This window comes from Pongo pygmaeus, chromosome 18 (genome assembly GCF_028885625.2).
Source record: "Pongo pygmaeus isolate AG05252 chromosome 18, NHGRI_mPonPyg2-v2.0_pri, whole genome shotgun sequence".
In the NCBI taxonomy this organism is placed as follows: Eukaryota; Metazoa; Chordata; class Mammalia; order Primates; family Hominidae; genus Pongo; species Pongo pygmaeus.
This window is the reverse complement of record NC_072391.2, coordinates 54,087,786-54,094,613: the sequence shown is the minus strand read 5'-3', so window position 1 is coordinate 54,094,613 and position 6,828 is coordinate 54,087,786. Positions and strand designations below refer to the sequence as shown.

The following is a 6,828-nucleotide window of genomic DNA, read 5'->3' as shown; positions in this document are numbered from 1 at the left end:
GCCCCACGGCTGCAACTCACACCAGCTCTCCTGCCCCACATCTGGTGCCCTTCCCTGGGGACAACCCCTCTGGCCTCATCCCTACAAATCACCTCCCCTTTCAGTCTAATGCCAGCAAGAAGGTTGTCATCAGAAGAGACCATCCGCCTTCCTTGCGCTGTATCCTCCAGTAGCACCTCAAGGTGGCGCCTCCTAGCCAGCCAGGGCCACCGCTCACCCTCCCAGGGCTCTGTGCAGCCCTCCCTGGCCCCGCATCCTCCACCCTGCCCTCTGTCATCAGCCATCCAGTGCTTATTCCCCCACCCACTTCTTGGAACATTCCCTCTACCTTCATGCTCTGACCTGAGGTCTGCTGCCTTCCCTGCAGGCCTCAGTGGGGCTGTTCTTCCTCGCACACGCCTCCTCGCTCTTCCCTCATAAAACTCCAGCTCCTTGAAGTACACAACATCAGACTCTGCTGCCCCCGCCCCATGGTGGCTCCCATCCCATCTCGACCACATCCCATTTCTTACTGCGGGTCTCTGGCCCTACGTGCTCTGGCTCCACTTCTGGGCCTGATCTCCACAGCTCCTCTGGGCTCAGCTTCAGACACCTGCCACAGTGCAGGACACACACATACAGGACACATGTACCCACTCCTGCCCCAGGGCCTTTGTCCTTGCAGTTCTTTCTGCTTGGAGGCTCTTCCTCCAATCTTTGCTTGGTTTGCTCCAGCTCATCATTCAGGTGTCACCTCCTTGGAGGCCCTCCCCGACCACTGTCTAACCACTCATCTTCCTGGTGTCAAAACCACTGCACTCGAAAATGTCCCCTGCCACGTTATCCCCTCTCCTTTCCATGCTTTTTATCCTAGCCCTTGTCATTTTATGTCCACTTGTTTTTTTGTAGTCTCTGTTGACCTGCCAGGGTATAGAGCCCATGAGGACAGGGATCACCTGCAGCAAGTGGGTCCCCAGGAGCTAATGGGTGAGTGCTGACAATATGGTACATATGCCTACTCATGTGCTCTCCAGCCAGCTGTGTGCACACAGATTCGCAGCCTATCCATGTATAGGCACCTACACAATCAGGCACACAGATTCTCATGTACACAATGGGCTTCAGAGGGTCCAACTCTGCAGCTGGGTCAGTGGTGCTGTCCCACCCCACCCTCCGGGTCCCCACAACATTTAAATCTCATCATTTCCACCCTGGAGACATCCTTCCAGATGGAGCCTGCCTCTTCCTGCCAGCCTGCCTGGCCGGCTCCCTGCAGTGGGAAAGCTTTAGGAGGCACAGAGCAAAGCTTCAGGCCCTCCCCAGGGCTACCCCACCTGCCTTTGCTCTCAGGCAGAGCCAAGGGGAGGGGACCCTGCCTGAACAAATGACACAGCCTGCCTGGAAACAATTCGCACCCCCACTGGCCAATACACTACACGGGCATAAGGAACTGGACCTCACAATCTCCAGAGCCGGCCCCTATGTCAGTCAGGGTTCCTCCAGAGAAACAGATCCAATAGCGTATTCATTAACTAACTTCTAGAAATCATCCTACACGGTTGTAGGGGCTGGCTAGGTGCATCTGAAGCTGTAGGGTAGGATGGTTGGCTGAAAACTCAGGTGGAAGCTGAGGCTGCAGGCCATAGACTTAATTGCTCTGTCCTTGGGGAAACCTGAGTTTTGCAATTAAGGTCTTTCAGATAATTAGATGAGGCCCATGCAGGTTAATCACATCTGCAAAATACCTTCATAGTAACACCTAGATTCACGGGGTTTTTGTTTTTGTTTTATGTTTTTTTGAGATGGAGTCTCACTCTGTTTCCCAGGCTGGAGTGCAGTGACATGATCTCCACTCACTGCAGGATCCACTTCCCAAGTTCAAGCGATTCTCCTGCCTCAGCCTCCCGAGTAGCTGGGACTACAGGCACACCCCACCACACCAGGCTAATTTTTGTATTTTTGGTAGAGATGGGGTTTCACCACGTTTGCCAGGCTGGTCTCAAACTCCTGACCTCAGGTGATCCACCTGCCTCAGCCTCCAAAAGTGCTGGGATTACAGGCGTGAGCCACCAAGCCTGGCCTAGATTCGTGTTTACATAACTGGGACTAGCCAAGTTCACACATAAAACTAATCATCACAGTACTCTCTTTGTCAACCTGGCACCTGTATGCATCTCCTTAAACCACACTTAATCTCCAGATAAAGACAGTAACAAAGCCGTACTTCCACCTAACGTGACTCAACCATCCGGCATACAACAGAAAACGTGCCAATCCTTTCCCCAGAGAGGCTGCAACGTCCTTGGGTGATGTTTACTCTTCTGCTTGACATCCTGTCACTTCAATGCTGTGATGATCCATCTTATGTTAGGTCATAAGGGAATGAGAGAGGAAAGAAAACAAAAGTTTTTTTTTTTTTTTTTTGAGACGGAGTCTTGCTCTGTCGCCCAGGCTGGAGTGCAGTGATGCGGTCTCAGCTCACTGCAACCTCCACCTTCCGGGTTCAAGCAATTCTCCTGCCTCAGCCTCTTGAGTAGCTGGGATTATAGGTGCCTGACACTGTGCCCGGCTAATTTTTGTATTTTTAGTAGATATGGGATTTCACCCTGTTGGCCAGGCTGGTCTTGAACTCCTGACCTCGTGATCCACCTGCTTCAGCCTCCCAAAGTGCTGGGATTACAGGAGTGAGCCACCATGCCTGGCCTAAAGATTTGTTTTATATCTATAATATGTATTAGATATCATAGCATACAAGTTTGTGTATCAATATACAAATATATTAATAACAAAATAAGGAACAGTGTAGGCCACCTACCTTTTGGTCCATGTTTCAGCCAGCCAAGCAACCAACCAACCAAGTTAGAGCCGTTTCTAACCCCTCATGCTAAAGCACTGAGTTAAGAATCTCTGCTTAGTGGGCCCATATCATTACGTTCAGCCAGATCCAACACTATGGTCCTTCTGTGATCTCACGCCCTTAAAATCTACTCCCATACATGTCTCTTGGATTTGTCTGTAGAAATTGGAAAAATCATGCAGTTCTTTTGGTGTGTAACACAGCTCTTCATGGGTCACAGTGTGTACCTTTCTCTCTGGGGCCTGGTGGGACTTGAGTCTAGTTACAGGTCCAGAAAAGAGGGGAAGGGCATAGGATCTAAGAAGAATCAGAAGTGCCCTGCAAGACAGCTACCTCGGGGAGGGCCATAGGGTTTCTCAAAGGGTTAAGAAATTGTGATGAGGTCAGGCGCGGTGGCTCATGCCTGTAATCCCAGCACTTTGGGAGGCCGAGGTGGGTGAATCTCTTGAGGTCAGGAGTTCGAGACCAACCTGGCTATTGGGGTGAAACCCTGTCTCTACTAAAAATACAAAAAAATTAGCTGGGTGTGGTGGTGCATGCCTGTAGTCCCAGCTACTCGGGAGGCTGAGGCAGGAGAATTGCTTGAACCCAGGAGGCGGAGGTTGCAGTGAGCTGAGATTGCACCACTGTACTCCAGCCTGGGCAACAGTACAAGACTCTGACTCAAAAAAAAAAAAAGAAAGAAAAAGAAAAAGAAAAAGAAAGTGTGATGATTACAAGGGTAGGGAAATAACACCCGCACACTCGCTGCCAATCTGTGTCCACACAGCTGGACCCAGGGAGGGGTAGATGGGCTGTTTCTACTGGCAGGGAACATAACAGAATTTAGGGATTCAATGTCCCCAGCTTTACTGGAATCTTCCCTTATGTTCCCATTCCAATTTTCAAGTTGCCCTCACTTTAACTGAAGACGTCCTGCAAGGCTGGAATTTGGGAATTGGATTTGCGACATAATTCAGCCACATGCAAGATGAGACTTTAGGTTTCCTTTTCACAAATCTCAGCCCTGGCCAGGCAGGGTGGCTCACAACTGTAATCCCAGCACTTTGGGAGGTTGAGGCAGGCAGATCACATGAGCTCAGAAATCTCGACCCTGCAGCTACAGGAGATAAGGGTCTCTTCTAAGGAAGTCACAGCAGTTTTTATGCAGAGCTTGAGCTGGGGATTTGAAACCTTGAGCTCCTTGTTTTTTTTTTCCTCCACTTTGTCCAGTGTAGTTGGGAGCAACCAGCCAATTTAATACTTCCTAGTTTGACTACAATGTTCTAAGGGGTGGGGGGTGTAAAACATAGCCAAGGACAGATGCAGGGGACAATATGGGTGCTAGCTCATGACTGCACTCTCCCCTGTGTCATGTGGGTGGTGTCTTCTCCCAGTTATGACAGGGGTAACGGAAGGGATGCACTGCAGGATTTCTGGACCTGACTGGGTGACTTCCACAAGCTCCTCTGAATTCATGCTCAGTCTCCAATCATGGAGGACCCTGAGGCTGGGAGTGCTGTGCTTTCAGTGCTTTGTATGGTCAAAAGGGAAGCCCCAGCTCCCCCTTTTCTCCAGTCTCAATCTCCCTACCGTCTTCATACTTATGTGGAATTCTCTTCAGTTCCTCCCACACCATGTTCCCTCCGCCTTTGCACAGGCAGAGCTCTCTTCCTCTCTTTGCCTGTCACTCCTGCTCATCCTGCAGCCCCTGTGTCGGTGGCACACTTCCATTGCTGCACAGGAGTACTGGGATGGGGCTGTGGATGTTATTTCCCCGTCCTCGAACTCATCACACCTGTCTGCCATCACTGCTGTACTTGCCACCCACAGCCGACTACAAGACCCAAGGGGGCAGGGGCCACACCCAACCTATGCCTCATTCTGTCTCCTGGCCCCCACGCCATATTTGGCACATGAGGACTGCTAAAAAAAATTGTAGAGGAGGTCCACTCCTGCGAGGGAGTATTTCTAGTCTCAGATCTGCCAGTTAGGGGTTTGAGACCTTGGACAGGTCTCTCATCTCTGCAAGCCTCTACAAAATGGGAGAACACCTAGATTGCAAGACTAGCTGATAAGACAAAGAGACTATCCTACACACATCCAAGTACTTTGAAAAGGACCAAGTAATTATTACATAAAACCTGGGATTCTCCAGGGGACCTGGAGCCTCCCCCTTTGTCAGTCAGACTGTAGACAGGTATGGCTTCTCATCTCCCTCCTGGCTATGTAAAGAATATTTATCTCCTAAGACTATACTTTCAGGGATCATTTCTATGGTTGGTTACCAGAGAAGTTTCTCTGAACATGTAGAGCACTGGTAAAATAAATAAGAAATCATTTATTTATTTTTTGAGACAGAATCTCACTCTGACGCCCAGGCTGGAGTGCAGTGGTGTGGTCTTGGCTCACTGCAACCTCCCCCTCCCGGGTTCAAGCAATTCTCCTCCCTCAGCCTCCCGAGTAGCTGGGATTACAGGCGCCCACCACGACGCCCAGCTAATTTTTGTATTTTTAGTAGAGAAAGGGTTTCGCCACGTTGGCCAGGCTGGTCTCAAACTCTTGACCTCAAGTGATCCGCCTGCCTCGGCCTCCCAAAGTGCTGGTATTACAGGCATGAGCCACCATGCCTGGCCAAAAATAAATTTAAAAAAAATTTTTATCTCCATTGTTTATTGTGTAAAATGTCACATCTAACAAAGTATGTTTGCTATGTAGAATGCCAAAGGTGGTGTTGATTTAGTAACTCATTACTAAATTTCCCAAAATGAGGCATATGGATAGTCCTGGGCCATTCTCAGAAGTGAAAGCCCCAGCTTCAGGCATATTAAAGGCCCCAGAAGGCCTGCAGTGAAGAAATCTATGAACTTGGATCAGCCTGAGGGTTCCAAAATGTACTTGATCATGAAGCTCGTTTTTTAGGGGTGGGAAGGGCGGGGGGTAGAGTGTTTCTTCTACAGAACTAGGATTCAAGAAATTGCATCTTAAAAACACAGACTTAGAAAGCTGCTATAGCCAGAGCTGAAATCTGGGGCTTTTTCAGTTATTTACTTGCTACTTAATAATAAAGGCCCAAACCAATAATTTTCTAAGTATTCAGAGTGGTGTGTGGCCCATGATCATGGCACATTGAGGAGCTGTGGTGGAAGCACTGAATTTCTGCCATGTCCCACTTGTCAGCCGTCCTAGGCCTTAATTGCTAAGAGTCCTGTTTGCCCCAGTGGGGATGGGGTGCCAATCTGAACCCTGGTTAGCTCTGTTCAGGGGCACCTTCCTGGCACTATTTATTTTGGGTCTGTAGAACCCAGAGTTTAAGCCACAAACTGACATTTCAGGGGGTAAAATCCCCACTCCTTCAGAAACAGATGGTACCACAGCTGCCTGGGGCCTTGGGCCCCTTGCCAAATGGTGATGGCTTTGCCTCTGAAAAGCAACAGGCTTTTCCACCCAAGACTTTGGGAATTCTTAATGTTCGTTTTCCTAAACCAGCAGGACCTCATTCCCAAGCATGTGCAGAATCCAGCTGTTTGGCAGGAAGAGCACATCCTGTGGCTGAGCTTTTACTCCTGCTGCCACCCTTCTTACCTTGAGCTGGAGAGAAGGTGAGTAATTTCATACCTCATCATTTTTCCCCCATCATTTCATACCTACTCTAGTTACAAGTCATTTCTTCCTTGAAGCAAACTATCTCTTCACAATTTGTGAATATTCATTGCCTTCTGATAGTTCTGTTCTAGAGGCACACAGTTACTTGAAACTTTTTGCTATTTAACTCCTTACAAAAGGGTTTCAGTTGGCTTTGAAAGCATAACCACACATAAGACATCATTGTACCTACCCAGCGTCTTGCTATGAGTTGTTTAGTGAATGTTTATCTTAGGTAAACAATGTTTCCAATGAGGATTAATTTAAATGACCACAATCATGATAGAAAACGCTGATTTACTTTGCCAAATAGAACACCTACACATAACATTACTCACGTAAAAATATATAAAACTTTGCTTTAAAGA

General features: G+C 48.5%; 1 pseudogene; it reads left to right on the top strand.

The window, feature by feature from the left end:
• Positions 1-5,064: 5,064 nt before the first annotated feature.
• On the top strand, positions 5,065-5,171 carry LOC129016433 (small nucleolar RNA U3; annotated as a pseudogene).
• Positions 5,172-6,828: the final 1,657 nt, after the last annotated feature.